We start from the raw sequence: 27768 nt of genomic DNA, 5'->3' as shown, positions 1-27768 counted from the left end.
CTGGCTATGCTAATTGATTACAGTTTTTCTTCAAAATAATTTTGTTCATATTTGGAATTTTGCCTGGTTTATATACTGTTTTAGAAACAGTGAGCACTATGTGCTTTTCTGGATCATTAGTGAACAGCAGAGATAAACACATGACAAATATAAATGTATGACTAATTAAATAGACAAGACTCGGTTTGGAGTTTTATTTTAAAGGGTGAGCACATTTCCAATGGATTGAGTGAAGTTCTTGGAAGTGCATGGATGCACACAAAAAAAAGCTTTAATAGAAGGGACATATATCTTTTTGAAGAATACTACTATTATATATAATATTTCTGTGGTACTTTACTAAGAAATTTGAGTGCTGCACACTGCACAGATTATACATTTGCTTGTTTAATTTGTTCTGTGTGTGATTCGCAATGTGTACCAACAGCTCAGAGGGAGGGGATTAAAGCACAGCTGTGCTTGACTGAATTGAGATCTGGAGAATATGGAGGCCAAATCAACACTTCAAAGACACCTTCTTCCATTGCTCTGTGGTCCTGATGCTCATGTGTCCATTGTAGGACATTTTGGCTGTGGAGATGGGTCAACATGAGCACCCTGACAGGTCTTCGGCTACGCAACAGCATACAAAACAAACTGCAATGCACTTTGTGCTTTGACACCTATCAGAACCAGCATTAGCTTTTTTTTTTTCTTTTAGCATATTGAGTTGAAATAGCTCTTCTATTGAATTGTACTACATGGGTCAGCTTTTGTTTCCCTTCTTTGCATCAATGAGCCTTGACCGTCCATGATCCCATCGTCAGTTCGCAGGTTTTCCATCCTTGGACCACTTTTGGTAGATCCTGACCACTGCAGACCAGGAACATCACACAAGGGCTGGAGTTTTGGAGTTTTGGAGTTGTTCTTACCCAACTGCTATTACAATTTTGCCCTTGTCAAAGTAGCTCAAATCCATACGCTTCTCTATTTTTTCTGCTTTCAACACATCAACTTTGGAGACAACATGTTCACTTGCCGCCCAATGTATCCCACCCACCTTCAGGTGCCATTATAACAAGATAATATATGTTATTTGCTTTACCTGTGAACGTCAATGGTATACAGTATATAATGTGATAATATTTTTCAATCATGTGGAAAAAAAATCCCTGATTTGCGCCGACTCCTCCCGGCTCTTTAAGAAATTTCAGATGCCGGAGACGGAGCGGGGTTTATGATCATGTGACTGCCATGATTGGCTGTCACAGCGGTCACATAATCAGAAAGCTCCTGATCGCAAGAAACGATCGAGAGCTTCACGTTAGCCGCTGGTAACTGTGCCGGGAGTGCAGTTACCGGCAGCTAGCGCAAAGCCCCCAATCGCGCTCTTGGCACAGCTGTGTCTGCAAATTGGCACGCACTTGATCTAATGGGAATCTTAGCCAGTCATCCCCCCCCTACAGCCCAGCACTCCAGTGAGTGCTGGAGGGGCAGAGCAGAGAGCAGGTGACTGATAGTCATGGCTCTCTGCTCAGAGCGGATGGGGAGAACTGAGCGATCAGTTTGATTCCTTGATCATCTGTTTAATCACTCAGCTCTCACTGCAGAGCTGGCGAGAGACAGTTGCTGCATCCACCTCGGTGAGTATAAATGTTTTTTTTTTTATGTCCATATTCTTTTATTTCTGCGCAATAATCAAAGTGAATATTCACACCGTTTATTGTATGAACCTTCTCAAATCCTTCAGTAAATATGCCTCATTCTGTGTACAAAGCTTTACATTATTCATTAGGCTAAGTGAGCAGTCCCTACTTCTGTAGTAAATCAAGGGCACTGAATCAACATTAATAAAATAAGATACTTGCTTTCTCTTCTTAAAGCGATAGTTATATCCAATTGAAAAGCATATTTCATCTTTCTGATTATGCTTCATTTAGAGTGTAATGATGAAACATTGTTATATTCCCAACCCCCCCCCCCCCCCCCCAAATCACTCCACACACATACTTAATTAAATCATGATTCTTCCCCCTACAGCAACCTGCTTTCTTATTAATTTAGAACGGCTGTGTGGTTCTCCATCCACACAGCCACGTCATCCATCCACAGAGATCAGTAATTGGGATTACTATTGCCACTGCTGCGCAGATCAAGTGGCGTTACTTGCAGTGCATTGCTTAGTTTCTCCAGCCCAAAAATTGAAAGGCCATACCTCCATACAGACCTAAGGGTAAAATGATGCAGGAGCTTGTACACTGAACCCGCAATGCACTGATCACCATTGCAATTCTCTGCAAGTTTTACTGTGGTTGTAAATGAGTTCTATGCGTGAAGGTACAAAACCTTCTGTGTGCACCAGCCCCCCCCCCCCGGCACCCCCTAATACTTTAAAAAAAATGAAGAGAGGGCGCACCAACCTTGCGCATTACCCAAGTAATATTTATTGAAATTAAAAAGAAAGAAACATACTCAAAAACAAGTGGATAGTAAAAGCTTATCAGAGTCCACAATGGACAAAAAGCAACAAGGTCACCAGGACTGTGTCTAACACGCCGGAGGACCTTCCAGATGGCTGATGCATTTTGAGGGGGTTTCGAGGGAGGATCCCCTCTTTCTCAGAGCCCTGAGGATCCCCCCTCGAAACGCATCAGTGCATCACATTAGTGCAAGGTTGGTGCACCCTCTCTTCATTATTTTACAGTGTTTTTTTGGGTATACCCTGACCCTTCGGCTCTCGCTGCTGTCAATCACAGTCAGTGAGCCAATCAGAAGACGGAGGGGACGGGGCTGAGCCGCAGCTCTGTGTGTGAATGGACACACAGAGCTGCGGCTCCTGAGTACGCCTGTCATCCGGCAGGAGGGAGGAGCCAGAAGCCGGTGTGGGAGCCGAGAAGAGAAGGATCGGGGCTGCTCTGTGCAAAAGAATTGCACAGAGGAGGTAAGTATAAGATGTTTGTTATTTAAAAAAAACAAGGCTTTAATATCGCTTTAAGCTTGTTTTCCTTTATTTTTACAGAGTGATTGTGTCAGTCGCCCACTTTTTTGTCCTAGGGTGACAATGTTCATTTACCATATTGTATCAAAATATCAGAATCAGGACTACAGACACCTTCCCTTCTTATCTTATGCATCACATGAGGGCTTCAGTGATCCTCAAAGATAGCAGGGAACAATAATAACAGATAACAGTCAACAGAGGCAGCACATGAGGTTATCATTTGACAGGATTTCTGGCAAGATTAATGCCCGGTACACATGATCCGATTAGCGGACGAATGATCATCCATTTTTTTTTGCATGCTAATCTCACGTCGAATCTGATGAGTTTACTAAAGTAACGAAAATTCCCGTACGACAGCATAAAAATTCGGAAGTGATGTCATGTGTTGTAATGCATTTGTATTGCATTTTCGAACGATAGGTGTACTGATTAAACGAAAATTGTACGATCTGGCATCGTACCAAAAAAATTTCCGTGCATGTCCGATAGAATAATATCAGATGAACTGTCCTGATAGGCTCTCGAAAGCTCTGTACTAATGTTGCGATTATCGTACGATCGATTCTAATGCAGCATTTTTCGTACGATTTTCGGATCGTGTGTACGGTGTATAAGAGGTATTTTTGCGGTTATCAAACAGATATAATATAACATTTTCTATTGTATATCTAACAGAACAAAATGGAGCAGCTAAGATATGTTGTTTGGGTTTTCCATACCCTTTAACCGGTACCTGAAAATACAAAACTAGTGCAATTGGTTGGTATTCATGAGTGCTACTTTTAATAAATAAGCCCTGATGCCAAAAAAAATTTTTTTCTCTAATTCTGCAACAAACAGTAATTTTCTAAAATAATTAGGTACATTGTTATCAGCTATGCATGTTTTCATTGGTAACCCACACTGCCAACAAAGCAAAAATGCCCAGTCACCCTACAAGCTGATCAGTTCCCTATAACAGAAAGTACGATCGGTTACATCACCAAATCATCCTCTTTCCCTCATATCTGGTCTGTTTGCATTTTCATTATTTCATAGCAGGTAACCACTGCATTGCATCCCTGACCATTAACCAACAGGAATTATTTATTGGGATACAGTAGAACAGTCTTTGTGTGAGACATTCGATCGTCCAAAGCTATATCACTTACGGGATAGGTCTGAATCTGCTAGTATCTGTATCTGAAAACATTTCTCAGCAACCTGGGATTTCAGGGCCCCTAGGAATTCACTTTGTCAACTTCCATCTGAAAATGAGCCAGCAAACACTTGCCAAATTGAAAATTAAGAAAAAAAAAAAAAGCGTGAAAACTGTTTACCTGAAGATATTGAACATTCATAAATTTGTTAAGCTGAACAAATAAAAAAATAACATGTATTATAGTGTGAGGTGTGTTTTTGCAATCTGTGCTGCTATATATTTCCACCGTTCTACTATTCACCTTGACAAGTGTAAATTTGTAGAAGATGAGAAATATTTTTCTGGCATACAAAATAAGGTACTTAGTTTGAATAACAAAAGCAATTTTTAAGTTAAAGCAGTTATACTTTTTAAATCTATGTCTGAAATGTGCTTTTTTAATTTTCAATCTGATCGGCCGGCTGGATGTTTGTGGACACACCTTCTGTGGCCCTAAAAAATTTACTTTTATAGTAAAGTGCCCTTATGGAAACCAAAAAAGGATATTTTGTGCAGCCATTTGCTTTCAGGTTCTGAACCTTACCAACGTAGGACAAGGAAAAAAAATGTGTTTGGCCTTCACTGATCAGACAAATTTTCATAGGACTGTCTGTTGCCTTCTGAAAAAAATTCCAATCTTTAATGTCGATTACATTTGAGAAAATGCTATTTTGAGTCTTATTGGTTGCTCTGAGGCAATATGGACAATACTGCAGAGCCAAGTTACTAAAAGAGTCGTTTATGCTGGCCTATATTCAATGTATGACCCAATCTTGTATTAAAGAATTTACAAAAATTATTAATAACTTCATGTAAACTCATTTGAAGAGAACACAGTACTATGTAAAAAATATTTCATATGCAAGTTTAACCGGTGCTCACGAAAAAAGTTATCGTTGTGCAATACAGAGAGGAGATTAGTAGAAACATGGAAAATGAGTATGATTTTTTGGGAAGACATAAAAAAACTGTAAAAAAGTGAAACTGCATTATATATATATATACAGTATATACAGTATATATATATATATATATATATATACACACACACACACACACACACACGGACACCCACATATATCTCTCTCTCTCTCTTTCTCTTTCTCTCTCTCTCTCTATGTATATATATAGATATATAGATTTATATCTATATATCTATAGATATATATCTATATATCTATATATGTGGGTGTCTGTGTGTATATATATATATATTTTTTTAGTTTCACAGTTTTTGGCAGTTTTCTCATATATGTCTTCCCAAAAAATATATATACAAATATTTATGTATGTTCTTTCTAATAATAACAATATTAGGAGAGACAAAAACCCTGTAGCTTTTATATAGACTAATTTGATTAAATAGTATGCATACTTCATAAAATGTCGGCACTACGGCACTAAATAAATGCCTATAATAAAAATGCCTATAATAAATAAAGAACATTTGGGATAAGACACACAAAAACTGCCAGTGTGGACTGTGGGGCTGATTTACTAAACCTAGAGAGTGCAAAATCAGGTGCAGCTCTGCATAGAAACCAATCAGCTTCCAGGTTTGTTTGTCAAAGCTTAGTTGAGCAAGCTGAAGTTATGGCCCGTACACACGATCTGAATATCGTACGAAAACGGTCGTCCGAGGAAGGATCGTACGATTTTCGGATCGTGTGTACTCTACTTTCGACAGCCAATCACGACCGTTCACCCGATCTTATTCGATCAGGCATGCACGAAAATTTTCCTGGTACGATTCCAGATCATACGATTTTCGGTTAGTCAGTATAGTTATCGTCCGAAAATTCAATACAAATACATTACAACACATGATATCACTTCCGATTTTTTTTTCTGTTGTACGAGAATTTTCGTGACTTTATTTAGCTATTCAATTTCTACTTGCGACTATTAAGCGAAATCGGTTGTATAATCAGTCGTACGATATTCGGATCGTGTGTATGGGCCATTAGAAGCTGATTGGTTACCATGCACAGCTGCACCAGATTTTACACTCTCCAGTTTTAATAAATCATCCCCTGTGCTTTAAACTAAACATATAGATATCCATAAGTATAGCAATTTTAAAAACTTTATGCATATGTGTAAATTGACATACTGTACTTACATAAAGCATTTTGCGTGAGCACTGTATGGATAAAAGATTTTTCAATTCTATAATCAGCTCAAGAATTATGAAGCGACTATTGGTTGCTAGGGGCAGATTTGTATGCTCATTTTTGGACCTCTTTTATTCACAGGCACAAAAAAAACATTTTTTAGAAATTACTTTTAGAATTTTGGTTTAACCCCCCTACAGCCTTTTCTTCTAGAAGTTTTCACATAGAAGTTTTACTTCCAAATTGCCGAACTGAAAAGAAAATGATCAAGGCAAATTTGTTAACGTGGTAAGTGATGCCTGTTTTTCCATACATTTTCTCTAGCTGTGTAATTAGGCTTTCAGTTAGCATGATGCAGGAACACATATATACAGTCCACCGCATTAAACATATACCCTAAATAAAAGTTACACCATAGTACCATTTCTAATAGTGTACTATTATTTTCTCAGGCACAGTTAACAATCACTAATAAAACAGTCCAGCACGGAAGACCGAACGTTATGTATACGCACCAACTCATAAACTGCAGAGGATCATAATCGCTAAAAGCTTACAATCAACTAAGTAAAAAGCTGATGAACATTAACCCTTTAAAGCTTGTCAGATTTTACTCTTTGCCAATTTAAAGAAATTTGTAAAATAAATGTTGACAACAAGGTCTGGATGTGAAAACGTCACCTTACTTCATACTTCCTGTACAGCAGCACATACGAAAAGCGGAAAGACCTGAAACATGTTCTGCGCTCTAGCGTTGTATGATAGAAAGTACTAAGCTGAATCAATTAATGTTGATTAGTTACCAACTAGCTGCTGCAGGTTTCTTCATAGAGCAAATTTGATTTATTAAGCCATCTTAACCTCTTGCCGATCGGCTCACGCCGATATACGTCGGCAGAAGGGCACGTACAGACACATTAATGTACCTGTACGTTGCCCTTTAAGACGCGGCATTTTGGGGACGCGCGCCCACCGCGAGTGTTATCGCGAGTCCCACGGACTTGATGTCCACAGGGATACCCGCGATTGTCTCACAGAGAGGAAGAACGGGGGAAATGCTGATGTAAACAAGCATTTCCCCATTCTTCCTAGTGACAGGACACTGATCACCGCTCCCTGTGATCGGGAGCGGTGATCAGTGTCGTGTCACACGTAGCCCAGTCCCCCCCACAGTTAGAATCACTCCCTAGGACACACTTAACCCCTGCAACGCCCCCTAGTGGTTAACCCCCTTCACTGCCAGTCACATTTACACAGGAATCCGTGCATTTTTAATCGCACTGATCGCTGTATAAATGTGAATGGTCCAAAAATAGCGCCAAAAGTGTCCGATCTGTCTGCCATAATGTTGCAGTCACGATAAAAATCACAGATCGTCGTCATTAAAAAAAAAAAATTATTAATAAAAATGCCATAAAACTATCCCCTATTTTGTAGACGCTATAACTTTTGCGCAAACCAATCAATAAACGCTTATTGCGATTTTTTTTACCAAAAATATGTAGAAGAATACGTATCGGCCTAAACTGAGGAAAAATATTGTTTTTTAAATATTTTTTGGGGATATTTATTATAGCAAAATGTAAAAAATAATGCGTTTTTTTTTCAAAACTGTTGCTCTTTTTTTGTTTATAGCGCAAAAAATAAAAACTGCAGAGGTGATCAAATACCACCAAAAGAAAGCTCTATTTGTGGGGAAAAAAAGGACGTCAATTTTGTTTGGGAGCCACGTTGCACGACCGCGCAATTGTCAGTTAAAACAACGCAGTGCCGAATCGCAAAAAATGCTCTGGTCTTTGGGCAGCCAAATGGTCAAAATGAAATGAAGTGGTTAAATAGCATTTAGAAATTTTGAAGTGCACTAGCCCTAAGGAACTGTTCTGACTTTAGTTTAACGCAGTCAGTATATTTGATGTTTAGAACAGACATCTGTTAGTGTTAGCAGGGGATATTTACTAAAACTTAAGCATGCAAAATCTGGTGCAGCTCTGCAAAAAAAACAATCAGCTTCCAGGTTTTATTGCCAAACCTTAAAGCGGTTGTATACCCCGCTTGCACATTTTTACCTACAGGTAAGCCTATAATAAGGCTAAGGCTTACCTGTAGGTAAAATGAATATCTCCTAAACCTGTACGGTTTAGGAAATATTCACCTTGCGTGCAGCCGCTGACGTCAGTGGCGCATGCGTTCTGAAGTTCTGGCGGATGCTGCCGGACCTTGCCGGAATGGGGACTTCATCACGGCTCCGGCCACTCACAGCACTGGAGTCATGAACCCAGAAGAAACGCAGAGGGAACATGTCAGTTCCCTCAGCGGTGACCGGTAGGTGGTGCGGGCGCTTCGTTCTAAGGTATGTTTTTCATAATGAGTTAGTATGTGGTGAATACTAGCTCAATATGCCTTTGCCTTACAGGTTTTTTTTATTAATTTTTTTTCCAGGGCATTCAACCGCTTTAATTGAACAAGCTGAAGTTAGAAGCTGATTGGCTACTAAGTACAGCTGCACCAGATTCTGAGTGCACCATTTTTAGTAAATCTCTCCCAGTAAGTCACTCAACAATAGGTGGATTAAACATACTTGTAACAAACATAGATCTATACTCAGCCAAAAAAGTTGTTTCAAATGGGTCAAAGTTTATTGATGCTTAGTTGCCTACGTTTGCAGTAAATGCAAAGCCAAGCTATCTTATCTTTAACCTAGGAACCTTTAAAGAATATTCTAACCGCATAAGCACATCAATCATTTTAATTTAGAGAGTTTTTTTTTTTTCTCTCACGTATAGACAGTTTCAGTCTTGCATCAAAAAGCTGGAAAACTTCAAAGTTATAGTGTTATGTTTAGTTATGGTACCAGATTTTCCAGTGACCAATAAACAGGTTGGTTAAAAGTGACATGGAAAATTCAACTAAAAACCTCTTGCTCTGTCTGGCCTTCCACAGAATCCGCTCTGTTGTAAGTGTTGAAGGATATCAAACAAGCAGTCAGTTGCTTGGCTCATAAGCCCGGTCTGTATTTCCAACCAACATTAAATTGCGCCATCTAGTTAACACGGTCTGTGTGCTCTGCTACCATTGAACATGTTTAGAAGCTATGAACGTCAAAGAGTGTACATGGCATTTTCCATGATAAACATAATCATCTCTTTCACCGCATATGGTAAATTCACCCAGGTGTCACGACAAAGCCTTGATAACTAAGGTCCCAGCAAACACCTTTATTTTCTAAGATTTTGCAGATTACTGGAGTTTATTGGACCCATGAAGTCAATGCAAAAGAACAACAATGTGCATATAGTATAGTTCCCCATGATAATTAGTTAGATTTTATTTTTTTAAAGCAGTTTGAACAATGAAAACCTTAGCTTTTATAGAGTTACTATACCATTGATTTTTGCTTGTTTATTTTAGGTTTGAAAGTCCCCCTTTTACTGGTAGCTTGCTGAGTTTATACTCTTTGATGACTGTTTGTTTTAAGCAAGGATTTGTAGCTAATGAGCCTTGAAGTAAAGCATATACCATCTTCTTGCAGAACAAATACATATTAAAAGCTAATAAACTGTACGTTGGAATATAATATATTTATGTGCAAATGACTACTGGCCCAACACACATTATAAATTATTCAAGGCTGAACTGTAGGTCCCTAAACTAACTCCCACTATCCCATTCTGGGCTGAAAAGGTTAAGAACCTGCTGTTTAAACAGTCATTTAATCCTCTGAAGTGTGGCCTTGCAATGGTTCAAATAAAACTTTTGATCACAGATCATTTGTCAAACAAGAGCACTCAGGCTATGATTGTTTATACAAATATCATGCAATGTTACATTACTTACAGTAGTGTCCATACTTATGGATCTTATACTGTCCTCTAGCATTTTTACTATTTACTAATTTTAATACAGACAATGCCGATTCACATTATGAAATCTACATGCTGCTTACCCCCTGTTGCCATGGGATTGCTTCACACATAAGTGTTTAATAAGTCAGTGTAAAGATTTATAACAGTATGTAAAGTGTTGTCACCCGAAGCAGATAATCAGATTTTACACTCCTTTAATTTAAATTTAAATTTTAAAATGGTTGCTATAGGATACCACACTGGATGCATTACTTTCTGTCTTATTAGATGAGCATGATAGTTACTTAAAACATTTATTCGCTTTCTCTGTTCTATAGGACTTTATAATACCACTGACATTATAGAATGCAAAGCCTGCTCATCACTTCATTTCCATCGGCGAGCTAATTTGACTTTATTCCGTAGATCCCTCTAGAATCCATTAAAACACATTGAGGGTATTTATATTGTACACCGAATTAGGAAATGATCTCTATTTGCCAGACGGATAGTAATAAATACAGTGCAGGAGGACAAATTAAAACATTTTGGTAATACTAGTCGGCTAGTGCTCCAACAAGTGTCAATCAACTTTATGTAATGTTTCCCTTTCCCAGCGTCATTTAAAAATGCAAATTTCTCAATATCTGAATGCTTAGCTGTAACGTTTGTCAAAACAGCGAACATTTAAATTACGTATTGAGACGGAAAAAAAAAAAGTTGGCATAGAACCTGTTGTAGTGCAGTATATGGCACAAATAGAGTTTGAATTCATATTAAATAGGTATGTTACTGCATATTCCCCTTCATGCATGCACTTTTACTTTCATTGTACTGTAAAAAAAAAAAAAAAATATATATATATATATATATATATATATATATATATATATATATATATATATATATATTGCATATATTTATTTGTGCAGTTTAAATTAAAAAAGAGAGCATACATATGCATATCTATAGACTATACATACATGATTGCATACACTGAGTATATTATATTTAATTGCATATATTATAGTATGTATATTATAGTAAAATATGTTTGTGTAGCATTTGAGCATTATAGTGCCCACCTGCTGCCCCTTTAGCTGACTATTCAAACTTAGCTTTGACAATCACTTTGAAAAGTTTAACACCAAGAAGCCTCACCTTTCCTGTTTGAGTCAATCGGCCGAGTCCTGCAAGCTTGCAGTCTGATGTGTAACTCTCCTTCACTTATCCTTCCTTAATGCCCCAAACCTCAGCATTGGTTTTGATCTCCCTTCTAACCTGGTGACCCTCCAGACCTTAGGGTACCCCCCTTTTCTTCTCACGCTTTTTACTCCATTCATGTTTTTCAGTGGGAGGAGATGTAATAAGATGATCAAGGACTTAGCAACATCATTTTTCAGCATAATGAAAGGCCTCTTGTCTTTTAACCTTTGCTTGGGGTCACAAGGTAAAGGTGAGATGCGGGAAAACTGTCCTCACTTAATGGCACGTAGAGGTTATTTTCTGCCACCTGAACACATGAAAAGAACTGATTTTTTTTTTTTTTAATCTGATTGACAATACTAAATTAGTAATGCCTAAAATTAAAAAAAAAAAAAAAAAGTACAGAATTTAACAGATTTTGTCATTTGTCATTTAGCGCTTAAACGCTTTTGTTGACAAACTAAATTCTGTGCTAAAAATAATGCTGTGCTGCTTGATTTCACTGTTCATTTGGCCATGTTCAGTAGTTTAATCCTGGGACATCTTTAAATCAAACTTCCCACCAAAACAAACTTCACAGAGCATTCAAACAATTAGCAGTGCACAAAACAAAGATGTATGTTTAGCCAGTGTTTTTCTGGGAGGCAGACTGCACTGTCAGCATTTCAACCCCTGAACCCTTCAGTATCTCAGGCTGTTAATCATACCCTCTTACTAGGCTGCAGAATGATGTAATGGCCTTCTCCCCAGCATTATTCCCAGCCATGTCTGAGAGCAAAACATACAAATACTGACACCTAACAACCAAATATGCACAAAGCACACTCCAACGCAGGCAACAACACTTGTCATCCAAAGCTGCCGGGGAGAAATGAGGGGCGAGGGGTTTATTATATGAGGAGGAAACTTTCACTACCTTGATTGAATTGTCATAAGTCCAAGATCGGTTAATATAAAAACAAGCACATTATTCATTATTAAACTGGGAAAGTTACACCTGTAAAACAGGCTGAAATCAATTAGAAAACAAAAATATTTTTCTAATAAAAAAAAAAAGAAAAAAGAAAAGCATCAACCCATCCCATCTATTAGATTGTAAGCTTCCATGAACAGGGTCCTTCCAACCCTCTGGTTTGACTTTGTATTGTAAATATTATTATTATTATTATACAGGATTTATATAGCGCCAACAGTTTGCACAGCGCTTTACAACATAGGGCAAACAGTACACTTACAATACAGATCAATACAGGAGGGATCAGAGGGCCCTGCTCGTTAGAGCTTACAATCTAGAAGGATATATATTCTATTGTAACTGTACTGTCACCCCTTACACTGAAAAGTGCTGTGCAAACTTTTGACGCCGTATAAATCCTCAATAATATTAATAATAATACAAATATTACATTTTTTGCACAGTTCAAAAGCATTACAACACTGATCTTGTGTGACTTGTTTAAGTAAGAAAAGTCTGTCCCCAAAATGTGACAGTAGAATTCTTCTAGCCATGTGACTGTCATCTTCTGATCTCATTGGTCTCAGCTGACAAGAACTGTCACTTTTTTGTAAATACAGACCCCCCCCCCCCCCCCTTCTGGTGTGAGTGCTTTTTGAATGGAGACTATTATCTAATTTCCTGATAAATGGTTTCCAATCAGAGGTGCGTTCCGTGCTGCTTATCAACTAGTCACTCTTTAGTATATACAGATCCTTCTCCTGGTATGTTGGCTTATTGTTTTCTAAGTAATTCCTAATAAATGGTTTCCAATCAGAGATGCGTTCTGTGCTGCTTATCAATTTGTCTCTCTTTAGTATATACAGATCCTCGTCCTAGTATGTTAGTTTATTATTTTCTAATTTCCTAATAAATGGTTTCCAAACAGAGATGCATTCTGTGCTGCTTATCATCGTTTCACTCTTTAGTATATACAGATCCCCCTCCTGGTATGTTAGTTTATTATTCTCCAATTTCCTAATAAATAGTTTCCAATCAGAGGTGTGTTCTGTGCTGCTTATCAACTTGTCACTCTTTAGTATATACAGATCCTCCTCCTGGTATGTCAACTTTCTAAATGGAGACTACTGCAGATTATAATTCACTAATAAATGGTTTTACATAAGTGATGCGTATCAACCTTCTGTGAAATGCCACATACTAATACAATGTTCATTCAGGCTGATGAATTGTCAAACAATGGAGGGGTTATTTGTCGATAACATTGTCTTGTGTATTACTTCTGTGGAGGAGACGGAGCTACCAGTGAAAAGTAGTGTGATGACACTTGCATATCAATGACTTGCTGCTGATATTATTATTTTCCTAGGATCAAAGTTTAGATCTGTACAGGGAGAGATTTTCTAAGTTTGGAGGTGCACACCTCCCTCAGCTCTGGTGTAAACTGCTACAAAAGTAAACTTGTCACTGTCACTGAGCAGACCACATTAGGTGACAGTGAGATCACTACAATCCACATATGGATAATGATCAGCTACCTACACGGCTGGTCCTTGGTGACCTGTGGTGACCTGGGGAGCACAGCAGTGACATATACATTGGGTCATAACTTGTCAAAACTTTCCACCAGTGACAGTTCTCATCACTGACATCCCTTCTTCATCATCAATAACATTCTATTAGTAAACACAATGCTGTGATCAGAGATAAGAAGTCATCATCATCATCATAATAATAAATCTTAAGTCATTCATACACAATTCATACACAAATGAGAAATCGAATCGATGAAAGTCTAATAAATGAACTGTGTGATCTCATGAACTTACCCAACAAGTGTAGAAGGTGATGATCCAATGATGATGAAGGAGGATCTGGTAAGTTGTGATAAGTTTCTGGGCTCCCCAGGTGTCAGGCTGAAGCTGGGATAGAATACACAAGTGTTAATGGAACAGTCCTCTAACTTTATTTGGCTGCAGCATGGACAGGGAAAACACTTGGAGCAGCTAACTCTTCACAGACTGCTTCAAGACTATCCGCTTCTTTCTGAAGTGGGGAGTGACTTTCCCCCTGCATCACACTCACTCACTCACACACACAGGCAGTTTTAAAGACACAGTGCCATGTACTACAAAGGAACCACGTTGGACTGAGGGAAGATTACAATACTTTCTATTTAGAGAAGCATTACATCACCCCTTGGTGACGTCACGTGGGATTCCTGAACTTCTAAATCATAGCAGTCTGCTGAGGGGAGGAGGGGTGTGGCTGTGGGCTCGGACGCACACCCCCTGGAGGCTGGTGCATGGCAGCTGCTGGCCGCTGACTGGATACGTGGCGGGAAAAGGGGTGTGGCTGTGGGACTGGAGTCACGCCCAGCTGGAGGCTGCTGGATCTCAGCTGCTGGGGGCTGACTGAAACGGGGCGGGGGAGAGGGTGTGGCCGAGGGGGGTGGGAGACACACCCCTTGGAGGCTGGTAGTTCTCAGCTGTAGCTCAGCTGCTGGGGGTGACACATACGGGGCTCGGAGAGCGCTGCCTGTCACAGAGGGCGGCCGGGGCTGGGAGCTGTCATATCGGCCACACCAAGTTAGGGAGTCCCGTCACCAATGTGATCTAGCCGTGCTCAGGCACTCCCAGTACACTGCAGCCATTGCCTGCTTTGCGGTCCGGTGTTGCGCTATGATTGGCTGTGTGATCGGTAGAAGTAAAAGCGAAACTTTTTGTTTTTTCCTAATCGTTAGAATGGAGAGAGCATAGAATACCTGGCAGGTTGTACTGATGTCTGTGCCCCTGTTATTACCATCAAGGAAAGGAAATACCACATTTTAGGTGGTCACCAGAACAGGAACAGAGGGGAAATCTTCCCATGGGGACACTCGTCTTGGTGACAACCAAGGATTCCCTAACTTTGGAGGGATTTCCTCTCACTTCCTGTTTTGACTATGGGACAGGAAGTGAAGGGAAATCTCACCAATGGTACACAGATGACAAAAAAACCTTAACAGAAGTTATAACCCTCCTTTACGCTATTCAAAATTTAAAAAAAGGTTGCCTTTAATTCTAATTTAAAGAGGAACTCAAATCCGAAAAAGTGCGCTCACAGTCATTAACCACTTGGTAATCCCCTGCAGTATATTTAGTGCAGGCAGGAGGCACCGGAGGCTGGATCACATACATATACATGATTCAGCCTGTCGTGGGTTAGGGCCATGCTGCACACTATCCTGTGATGTCCACCAGACACAGCAGATCACTATTACCGGGTATTATGTGATCACTATGATTGGTCATAGCAATCACATGATACCAATGTAAACATCTGTCACAAATGGATTTCCATTCATGGACAGCTTGCTTAGAGTTGTGATTGGCTCACAGAAATCACATGGTACCTGGCTACCTGTACCATGCTGTAACCAATCACAGATCACAGCCATAAGCAAGTGTAGCACTATCCCTGTAGGGGTTGCTGATGACTGGGTTCCCCACTTCTGCACAGCCAGGCAAGTAGCATTTACAGCTTTTATCCAGAGATAAGTATTAGTCTTTGGGCTTTGTGTTTACGTTTTATTAGAGGGTAATACCTTGGATGGGGAATAGGAATTATGGAATGCCCAACTTGATAGCAATGAAAACCAGGGACAGGGACTTCCTTACTATTTACAATTCCAGATTTCGTTTTTTCACTCCCAGGCATTGACAGTCTCTAAGTGAAAGGTTCAACAGCCCCTTTAAAGTGGTTGTAAACCCTGTTACATCACTTTTATCTACAGGTAAGCCTATAATAAGGCATACCTGTAGGTATTGTGAATATCTCCTAAGCTTGCACAGTTTAGGAGATGTTCACTGTATCCGCATGTGTGGACATCATCAGCACATGCGCACTGAAGAAACGTCTCGCTCGTGCCATTTCTTCCGGATCTGTGCCGTGACCGGCAGAGAACCGCATAAGACACCCGTCCAGGATGGGAGAGTGTTTCTGCGGGCGTCATATGACTATAGGCTGGTATGGAAGTGGTTAAGTAGTTATCCTTGCCCTGGGAGATCTCTGGAGAATATTTCCAGGCGTCTGCTCGCATTTGGCGAGTGGAAATTAGTTGAGGGTGAGTGTGGAGCAGGGGCGGATTGAACCAACAGTTTCCTGGCTGATGACTTCTGGCATCTGATGCCCTCTAAAAAAGGCCAAACCGCTTTTACCAAAAGCGATCAGCCAGGAAACTGTCAGAAGGAGAGCTGGCTGGATCACACAGCTTGTATATGAAACACCGGCCACGTGTCAAACAAAGTACCGCCTCCTGGACCGGCTCCTATGATAGACAGCACTTTGGTCCAATGCCGGTCCAGGAGGTGGGACTTTGTTTGACAGCAGCCGGCGTTTTATATACAAGCTGTGTCACAGCGGGAAATCCCCACTCCGTGTGATATGGCCGCCAATCCTCCCGATTCCTCCCTGTGATCCTTGCTGCATTAATGGGCATCAATGAGGCTGCATTTATGGGCGCTGATAGGCTGCATTGATGGGCACTGAGAGGCTGCATTGATGGGCACTAATGAGGCTGCATTGATGGTCACTGAGAGGCTGCATTGATGGGCACTAATGATGCTGCACTTATGAGCACTGATAGGCTGCATTGATGGGCACTGAGAGGCTGCATTGATGGGCACTAATGAGGCTGCACTTATGGGTACTGATAGGCTGCATTGATGGGCACTGAGAGGCTGCATTGATGGGCACTAATGAGGCTGCACTCATGGGCACTGACAGGCTGCATTGATGGGCACTGATGAGGCTGCTCTTATGGGCACTGATAGGCTGCATTGATGGGCACTAATGAGGCTGCACTTATGAGCACTGATAGGCTGCATTGATGGGCACTGAGAGGCTGCATTGATGGGCACTAATGAGGCTGCACTTATGGGTACTGATAGGCTGCATTGATGGGCACTGATATGCACTGATGAGGCTGCACTGATGAGGCAGCACTGGTGGGCACTGATAAGCTGCACTGATAAGACAGCACTGATATGCTGCACTGATGAGTAATGATATGCTGCACTGATAGGCACTAATAGGCTGCACTGATGGACTCTGATGAGGTTGTATTGATGGCCACTGATGAGGTGGCAATGATGACCATTGGTATGCTGCACTGATAAGGCAGCAAATTTATCATGAAAAAACAAGTTATAATCCACCTGGATACACTAAGTAGATGCAAAGATATTTACAGCTTTACTGACACATGCCAAAGTTGCAAAACTAGTTTCTGGCATTAAGATTTGTTTGTACCTTCATCATTATAGGGTTAAGATAAGTGACAAATAAAAGCCTAACTTTTGTTCTTACTCTTATGCCGCGTACACACGGTCCGACTTTCCGGCAGGAAAAGTCCAACGGAATCTTTTCATTGGACATTCCGATCGTGTATGTGCCTCATCGGACTTTTTTTTCGAAAATTCTGACAGACCTAGAAATAGAACATGTTTTAAATCTTTCCGACAGAATCAGTTCCTATCGGGAAAACCGCTCGTCTGTATGCTGTTGCGACGGACCAAAAAACAACGCATGCTCTGAAGCAAGTACGAGACGGCAGCTATTGGCTACTCACTATTGAACTTCCTTTTTCTAGTCCCGTCGTACGTGTTGTACGTCACCTCGTTCTAGATGGTTGGACTTTGGTGTGATCGTGTGTAGGCAAGACAGTTTCAGCGGAACTCCGTCGGAGCTCCATCAGAAAAACCTTCAGAGTTTATTCCAACGGAAAAACCGGTCGCGTGTACGCGGCATTAGGCTGGGTTCACACTGCCGCACAGAGCGACTAACAGCAGGGGTCCGATGTATCCCTGTTCACTGCTTCAGGTCCGATTTGAGTCTAAATTTTTGGCTGAATTCGGACCTGAAATGGACCAGAAGACGCACAGGGCTCCTGTGCAATTCACACTGGAGCCGCTCCGGAGATGTGTGAACTGGCTCCATAGAGAGCCAGTCACAATCTCCTGACATGTGAATTGGATGTGGAGAAAACTGCATACAATTCGCAGTAGTGTGAACGCAGCCTTAGATAGTGTAAGTAAAGGTTTTAAACGCTCTCAGGATTTTCCTGCTATCTGTGCCCACACTACAGAACAGGAGGTTTCCTCTCACTTCCTCTGTTAGACTTAAACAAAAAAGAAATCTTCCCAACAGAACAGAGCCAAAAAAAAAATGTGGCTTTAGGCGCATTTTAACTGCTTTTTTAGTCTGGATTCACACTGCTATGCTGTGTTTGCACAAGCATGTTATGAAGCATTATTATGCACATTAACTTGTGTTAGGCAGCTTATTAATTTGAAAGGACTGCTTAAAGCAGAACTTTATCCATAAAAAAATGATAAAAAATAATGTTCTTTAGCAAGGAACATACATTCCACATTAATAATTATGCTATGAAAAAAAAAAAAAAAAAAAAAAAAAAAAAATATATATATATATATATATATATATATATATATATATATACAGTCAGTCTAGTATTTATATACATACTCTGCATTTAGCACAGACCATATATCCAGTGTTTACGCTATATTCAGTCAGTGCAGACAGTGTATTAAAATATATATATTTTGCATGAAGTGTAACCTATATCTACAGTGCATTCCGTGGTGTACTGTTTCTAATACACTTCAGGCGGTGTATTAATTAATAAATAAACATATATATATATATATATATATATATATAAAAATCCAAAAACAAGGGATTGCTGCACAAACCGTATTTATTTTGAAATCTTCAAAAGGACATCACCACGACATCCATAAAATCAGGCATACATAATAATACATTTATGTATGCCTGATTTTATGCATGTCGTGGTGATGTTCTTTTGAAGATTTCAAAATAAATACGGTTTGTGCAGCAATCCCTTGTTTTTGGATTTTTTTCTATGTCGAAGCCTGTGCACCTCACCCTTCTGATTATATATATATATATATATATATATATATATATATATATATATATATATATATACTGTGCATCCAATGTAGCCTATCTGTGCACCTCTTCAGAAGATTTCACCTCACTTTCTGCCCCAATGACAAATGTTTTTCAAAAATTTGGGGTTTTTAGTGAAGCAAGGATTGGTGATAAAGCATCAGTGGAGAGGAGACACGTTTTTCCCATATTAACTCTTACAGGAGAGAATGTTCCTTCCTAGGGGTAGATTTCATCTCACTTCCTGTTGTCTCCTTCCGTTTGCAAGTAGGAGTCGTTTGTAAGTTGGATGTTTGAAAGTAGGGGCCTGCCCTATATACTCTGCAGGATTTGGGGCCTTAGGTGTTGGTGTTGCTACAACACTGTAAGCCCTCACAGTTACTCTTGGTGGGCACAGGAACGGTCCCTGCTGTGAAATATTAGATCAAGAATTGTAATTACATGCCATTGTTGAACAGGGGCAGAAAAATTGGGCCTTTGGTGGTGGTGCTGTTGCCACAACACTGTAAGTCCTCACAGTTACTCTTGGTGGGCGCTGGAACGGGCCCTGCTGTGAAATATTAGATCAAGAATTGTAATTACACTGTCTGGATAAAGGGGGGCTTGAGAGGTAAGGAAGTCCTCCTCTTCCTCCCTCTGTTCTGCCTCAAGTGCCCTGTCCATTATTCCACGCAGCGTGTGCTCCAACAGGTGGACAGTGTCACTGATGCATGCACTGTCACTGCTCACCAACCTCATGGCCTCCTCAAATGGTGACAGGACAGTGCATGCATCCCTGATCATAGCCCACTGGCGTGGGGAAAAAGGTCCCCTGACCCTGTCCTGGTGCCATAGTCGCATAGGTACTCATTGATGGCCCTCTGCTGCATGTGCAGCCACTGCAGCATGGCCAACGTTGAGTTCCACCTGGTGGGCATGTCACAGATTAGTCGGTTCTTGGGTAGGTTAAATTCCTTTTGGAGGTCAGCCAGCCGAGCACTGGCATTATATGACCTGCGGAAATACACACAGACTTTCCTGGCCTGCCTTAGGACATCCTGTAAGCCCGGGTACCTGCTCAAGAACCGCTGCACCACCAAGTTAAGGACGTGAGCCAAACAGGGAACATGGGTCAATTGTCCCTTTGGGAGGGCGGAGAGGAGGTTGGTGCCATTGTCGCAAACCACCATACCTGCCTTAAGCTGGCGTGGCGTCAACCACCTCTGAACCTGCCCCTGCATAACTGACAGAATCTCTGCCCCAGTGTGGCTTCTGTCCCCCAAGCACACCAGCTCAAGCACCGCATGGCATCTTTTTGCCTGCGTGCTTGCGTAGCCCCTTGAACGCCTACGGAGCACCGCTGGTTCCGAGGACAAATCAGCACAGGAAGAGGTCATGGAGGAAGAAGAAGCGGAGGGTGTGGAGGAGAGAGGTGTGGCAGAATCACCACTAGTAGTATTTTGGAGGCATGGTGGCGGAACAACCTCCAACACTACTGCACCCTGTCCTGCATCCTTCCCAGCTGCCAGAAGAGTCACCCAGTGCGCAGTGAAAGATAGGTAACGTCCCTGTCCATACCTGCTGGACCATGAGTCAGCGGTAATATGCACCTTACCGCTGACCTCCCTGTCCAGCGAGGCCAAGACATTGCCTTCCACATGCTGGTAGAGAGCCGGAATCGCCTTCCATGAGAAAAAACGGCGTTTGGGAACCTGCCACTGAGGAACCGCACATTCCACAAACTCACGGAAGGGGTCAGAGTCTACCAACTGAAAAGGCAGCAGTTGAAGTGCTAGCAATTTAGCCAAGCTAGCATTCAACCGCTGGGCATGTGGATGGCTGGGAGCGAACTTCTTTCGGCGGTGCAGCAGCTGGGGCAGGGAAATTTGCCTGGTACAATCTGACGTCGGTGTACTTGGCTGTGACACACCTAATTCTACACCTTCATTCCTCTCAGTGCAGGTCTCAGAGAGGACTGAAAGTATAGAGGGGTTGGAGATCCCAGCTGTTGAGGAGCAGGGAGAGGTCCTCTTTGTTCTTTGGTGTGGGTCTTTTAGGTGCGCTTGCCAACGAACTGCATGGCAGGTCGACAAATGTCTGGTCAAGCATGTGGTGCCCAAGCAGGTGATGTTTTGGCCACGCGAGATACGCTTGAGACATATGTTGCAAATAGCAGCGGTGGAATCTGATGCACTGGTCTCAAAAATAGCCCACACCAAAGAACTTTTGGAATAACGCGCAGAGACAGCAGCGCCCTGCACATGCAGAGCTCTGCGGTGTGATGCAGTCAGTGTGCTGCCCTTAAGCTGGCCCCTGGAGGGCATCCTGCCTTGTTGGTGATGTGCCTCCTTCTCCTCCTCTTTCCTATCAGGCACCCACGTGGAGTCAGTGACCTCATCATCCCCTCCCTTCTCATCACTGAAGCAAAGCTGGCAGTTTGCTGCAGCTGGGGGAACATGACTGCCAGATTGCTGTCCTTCTTGGGCACCCACTCTCTCTGGGCTCACGTTACTGCCTTCCTCTAGCTGGGTACCATCATCGGAGCCTTCAAAATGCTGGGCATCCTCCTGGAGCATGTACCCAACACTGTGGTCAAACAGTTAGGGGGACTCCTCAGGAGGACATGGTGGGGCTAGCGAAGGAGTGACTGATACCATTGAGCCGAGGGAAGAGGCCGCGTTGGCAGCTGCTTTGCCAGACAAAGTACCCTGAGCATGGGTGAGAGAGGATGAGGAGGATGAGGACGGCTTGGTCATCCACTCTACCAAGTCTTCCGCATGTTGCTGAAAAAAAGGACAAGCGTGTCCCACGGCCTCCTGCTGATGAGGATGCACCGTCTCCACGGCCAGCACTGTTGCCTCTAGACACAGAGCCTGCTTGCCCTCTTTTATTGGCTTGTGACTGTCTACCTCTCCTCGTTGGCCTTCCAGACGTACTAATGGCCTGCAGTGAGATGTAGCTGCACAAAGCTGGGATGTATATATACCCTGTTTCCCCAAAAATAAGATCTAGCGTTATTGTCAGTGATGGCTGCAATATAAGCCCTACCCCCCAAATAAGCCCTAGTTAAAGTCCTTAAAGGTCTTATTTTCAGGGTAGGGCTTATTTTGGGGGAAACAGGGTAGGGCTTATTTGGGGGATAGGGCTTATATTGCAGCCATCACTGACAATCACGCTAGGACTTTTTTTCAGGGAAACAGGGTATACTGGTACTGCAGCTAACAGAATCAACTGTCTGCCTGTAGTATTATTAGTATGAGAACACCAGCAATTGTCTTCAGGTAGCTTTAGGTGCACACTGTGCAGAGGACACAGTACATGAACTGTAAATACTGTAGCTGCCTGCCTGTGGTATTAATAGGATCAGACAAACACCACCAACTTTCTTCAGGTAGCTTTAGGTGCACACTGTGCAGAGGACACACCACACTAACTTGTAAATACTGCAGGTGCCTGCGGTACTAATAGGATCAGAAGAACACCACCAATTGTCTTCAGGTAGCTTTAGGTGCACACTGTGCAGAGGACGCACTACACTAACTTGTAAATACTACAGCTGCCTGTGGTACTAATAGGATCAGAAGAACACCACTAATTTTCTTCAGGTAGCTTTAGGTGCACACTGTGTAGAGGACGCACTACACTAACTTGTAAATACTGCAGCTGCCTGTGGTATTAATAGGATCAGAAGAACACCACCAATTTTATTCAGGTAGCTTTAGGTGCACACTGTGCAGAGGACACACTACACTAACTGTAAATACTGTACCTGTCTGCCTGTGGTATTAATAGAATCAGACAAACACCACCAACTTTCTTCAGGTAGCTTTAGGTGCACACTGTGCAGAGGACACACCACACTAACTTGTAAATACTGCAGCTGCCTGCGGTACTAATAGGATCAGAAGAACACCACCAATTGTCTTCAGGTAGCTTTAGGTGCACACTGTGCAGAGGACGCACTACACTAACTTGTAAATACTACAGCTGCCTGCGGTACTAATAGGATCTGAAGAACACCACTAATTTTTTTCAGGTAGCTTTAGGTGCACACTGTGTAGAGGATGCACTACACTAACTTGTAAATACTGCAGCTGCCTGCGGTATTAATAGGATCAGAAGAACACCACCAATTTTATTCAGGTAGCTTTAGGTGCACACTGTGCAGAGGACACAGTACACTAACTGTAAATACTGTAGCTGCCTGCCTGTGGTATTAATGGGAGCAGAACAACAGAAATTGTCTTCAGGTAGCTTTAGGTGCACACTGTGCAGAGGATGCAGTTCACTAGCTGTAAATACTGTAGCTGCCTGCCTGTGGTATTAATAGGATCAGAAGACCACCAATTTTCTTCAGGTAGCTTTAGCTGCACACTGTGCAGAGGACACAGTACACTAACTGTAAATACTGTAGCTGCCTGCCTGTGGTATTAATAGGAGCAGAACAACAGCAATTGTGTTCTGGTAGCTTTAGGTGCACACTGTGCAGAGGACGCAGTACACTAACTTGTAAATACTGTAGCTGCCTGCCTGTGATATTAATAGGATTAGAAGAACACCACCAATTTTATTCAGGTAGCTTTAGGTGCACACTGTGCAGAGGACACAGTACACTAACTGTAAATACTGTAGCTGTCTGTCTGTGGTATTAATAGGATCAGAAGAACACCACCAATTTTCTTCAGGTAGCTTTAGGTGCACACTGTTCAGTGGACACAGTACACTAACTGTAAATACTGTAGATGCCTGCCTGTGGTATTAACAGGAGCGGAACACCACCAATTTTCTTCAGGTAGCTTTAGGTGCACACTGTGCAGAGGACACAGTACACTAACTGTAAATACTGTAGCTGCCTGCCTGTGGTATTAATAGGAGCAGAACGACAGCAATTGTCTTCAGGTAGTTTTAGGTGCACACTGTGCAGAGGATGCACTACACTAACTTGTAAATACTGCAGCTGCCTGTGGTACTAATAGGATCAGAAGAACACCACCAATTTTCTTCAGGTAGCTTTAGGTGCACACTGTGCAGAAAATGCACTACACTAACTTGTAAATACTACAGCTGCCTGAGGTACCAATAGGATCAGAAGAATACCACCAATTTTTTTCAGGTAGCTTTAGGTGCACACTGTGCAGAGGATGCACTACACTTACTTGTAAATATTACAGCTGCTTGCGATACTAATAGGATCAGAAGAACACTACCAATTTTCTTCAGGTAGCTTTAGGTGCACACTGTGCAGAGGACGCACTACACTAACTTGTAAATACTGCAGCTGCCTACGGTACTAATAGGATCAGAAGAACGCCACCAATTGTCTTCAGGTAGCTTTAGGTGCACACTGTGCAGAGGACGCACTACACTAACTTGTAAATACTACAGCTGCCTGCGGTACTAATAGGATCAGAAGAACACCACCAATTTTCGTCAGATAGCTTTAGGTGCACACTGTGCAGAGGACGTACTACACTAACTTGTAAATACTACAGCTGCCTACAGTACTAATAGGATCAGAAGAACACCACCAATTTTCTTCAGGTAGCTTTAGGTGCACACTGTGCAGAGGACGCACTACACTAACTGTAAATACTGACTCTAATAGGACTATAAGGATCAGAAGAACACCAGCAATTTTCTTCAGGTAGCTGTAAATACTGTAAAAACACCTGCCTGCCTGTCAGTAGGAAGAGAATAACAGGAACGGATCTAACTAAACTGAATACAGTGTATATATATATATATATATATATATATATATATATATATATATATATACACAACACCTAGGATGTATCTATATACACAATACACTGTAAGTGCAGCTAACTGACTCACCTGCCTGCTCTATCTAACTTAAATCAAATGACGCTGTCTTCCTCTCTCTATCTCTCTCTCAACGCCGGAACACACTACACAGGGCCAACATTCAGGCGGCCTTATATAATGTGGGGTGTGTACTAAACCCCCTGAGCCATAATTGGCCAAAGCCACCCTGGCTTTCTGTACAGACGGCGCTGTGATTGGCCAAGCATGCAGGTCATAGTGCATGCTTGGCCAATCATCAGCCAGCAATGCACTGCGATGCCGCAGTGAATTATGGGCCATGACGCGCCACTCGAATTTGGCGCGAACGGCCCATATTGTTCGTAATTCGACTCGAACTCAAACTTCATCCCTAGTAATGAGTAATATTGGCTTTCTACCTCATATATTTTTCGCTCAGGACAGAAAGTTCAGTTTTGGCCTCAGCAGGCCAGAAAATTGTTTTCCTTATTTGCTGTCTGTCTCATATGCTTTTTGGCAAAACTTGAAACAGAATTTGATATGGGTATTTTCAGCAATATGTTTCTTCTTGTCACTCTTCCATAAAGCTCTGCTTTGTGGAGATTCTGGTTTATAGCTGTCCTTTTTTTATCATTGCTGGGGATCGCTACAAATACTTCACATTTACCATTGGCATCTTGGTTGTTTTATGACTATTAATTACCTGGTTGTTGAGGTGTACAGCAATTTGAGAAATTGGTTAGCAATGCCAGCCTCCACATTTATTCAGTAAAAGTTTCATAGAATAGATGGTTTCTTCAACTCAACCTGCAAAAGGTACCACATAAAATAAAGCAAAGTCTTTTTTTTTTTTTTTTTTCAATAACATTTTTTTTTTATTTTGTTATCAAATTTTACATGACATAACAAAAAGGGAGATGTAATGAAATAATACAATTCGTGATATAAGGGCAGAAAGACACATATATATAGAATATTTTCCTTAATGTATTTTAAAGTAGTTGCAGTTTCTTGGCTAACATGGTTGCATCTGCATGTCGATATCACACATTAAGAATAAACTTCTCATACAAGATAACAAATGTAACATAAGTAATGAGAAAAAGAGGTAAAGAAATAGAAAAGAATGGGGAAAGAAAAGGGGTAAAGTCACCTGAGTGGGTCAATAATCCGTTTATAAAGAGTCCTCCCGGAAGTGCCACAACTCCCAGACCTTATCATGGGCTTTCATTCTGTCCTGCATCCTGGCCGTCATCTTCTCCATCAACTCCACATCTTTAATTCTTGCATACAGTGCCTCGGGGGTAGGGGGAGATCTCTTTTTCCAATTCAATGCAATGAGACATCGTGCGGCCGTTAAAATATGGCGCACTAATTTTTTATTGTTTTTGGAGATCTTTAGTGGGGATAAACCTAGTAGAAAAAATTTAGGGGTCATGGGGATTGGTTTTCCCAGGAGATTATTTACTAACTGCTGGACTTTTTTCCAAAAGGTAGAGATTAGGGGGCACTCCCAGTAAATATGGAGAAGGGTACCCCTAATTCCCAAGCATCTCCAGCAGCGGTCTGAGCTGGTAGGGTAAATGACATGGAGCACATCTGGGGTCATATACCAGAAGAAAATTATTTTGTATGCATTTTCTTTATACAATGTGCAGATAGAGCTTTTCGGTGCCTGAGACCATATCACCCGCCATTGTTCCATGGGGATCTCCTCCATGAGGGCTTTCTCCCACTTAATCATATAGAGGTGCTTACCTTGCGCCTCCATTGAGTAAGCATTCAGGATTTTATAGATATCAGAGATTAATCCCCTCTGGGTCAGACACGCCAAAACCAAGTTTTCAAAACGGGTTAGGGGGGGAAATTGCAGGTCGGGTGCTATGGTCAGGGCATAATGGCGAATTTGTGGAAGCTATCAAATGCTTGGCGAGGTATATCATACTTGGTTTGGAGTTCCGAGAAGGGTAACAGTTTACGTGTTCTAGGGTCTATTATGCTTCCAAAGTGAAATAAATTCCGCGAGGACCATGGGTAGGACATTTGGTATGTGAGGCTATCTGGCACTTTGGGGTTGCAAATGAAGGAAGTCAAGGGCGATTTTTTGGAAGAAAGGACATGTGGGGACCGCAATGCCCGCCAGAGCTTACAGAGATGAGACATAGCTCCTAATAGACGTTCAGGGGGCACCTCCACGTCCGCACACCAAAGCAAGCTATTGGGATGGGTCGGGGCTAGCCAGATCTTCTCAATTTCTGTCCACTTATTGTAGGACCTCTGGGTAGACCACGATATTATAGCTCGGAGTTGAGCTGCTTGATAATATTTGATTAGGTTTGGTAGCACGAGGCCGCCATCCGAACGAGCTGCCATAAGAATTGATCGGGGTATTCTATGCCTTTTATGGTTCCAGACAAATTTAAGTATGTCTATTTGGAGTTTTCTGAGATGTTTGTATGGAACCGAAATGGGTAACGTTTGAAATAGATAAAGTAACTTCGGGAGGATCGTCATTTTAATGGACGCGATCCGGCCTAAGAAGGAGAGGTGGTGTTTTTTCCATCTGAGGAGCATGGCTCTAATGGAGTGGAAGAGGGGGGGGGAAATTTTCCTGATAAAGGGCTGCAAATGTTGGAGTAATGCGTATTCCCAGATATTTTAGAGATGTCGTTTTCCAATGATATGAAAAGTTGGCCTGTAAGTGTGTGGTTTCTAAATCAGGGATATTTATTGGGAGGGCT

At 41.7% G+C, this 27768-nt stretch overlaps 1 protein-coding gene across 2 annotated transcripts in view; it reads right to left on the bottom strand.

The window, feature by feature from the left end:
* CREB5 (cAMP responsive element binding protein 5) overlaps positions 1-14408 on the bottom strand; it is a 620787-nt gene extending 606379 nt beyond the window's left edge. For both annotated transcript variants that reach the window (XM_073630162.1, XM_073630163.1), the window contains exon 1: positions 14110-14408. The gene's annotated coding sequence lies outside the window, so the exon portion shown is untranslated. The remainder of the gene's footprint in view (positions 1-14109) is intronic.
* Between the last annotated feature and the right edge of the window lie 13360 nt (positions 14409-27768).

Source organism: Aquarana catesbeiana, linkage group LG05 (assembly GCF_042186555.1).
Source record: "Aquarana catesbeiana isolate 2022-GZ linkage group LG05, ASM4218655v1, whole genome shotgun sequence".
Taxonomy (NCBI): domain Eukaryota; kingdom Metazoa; phylum Chordata; class Amphibia; order Anura; family Ranidae; genus Aquarana; species Aquarana catesbeiana.
The sequence above is the reverse complement of the archived record's forward strand: the minus strand, read 5'-3'. Positions and strand labels throughout refer to the sequence as shown.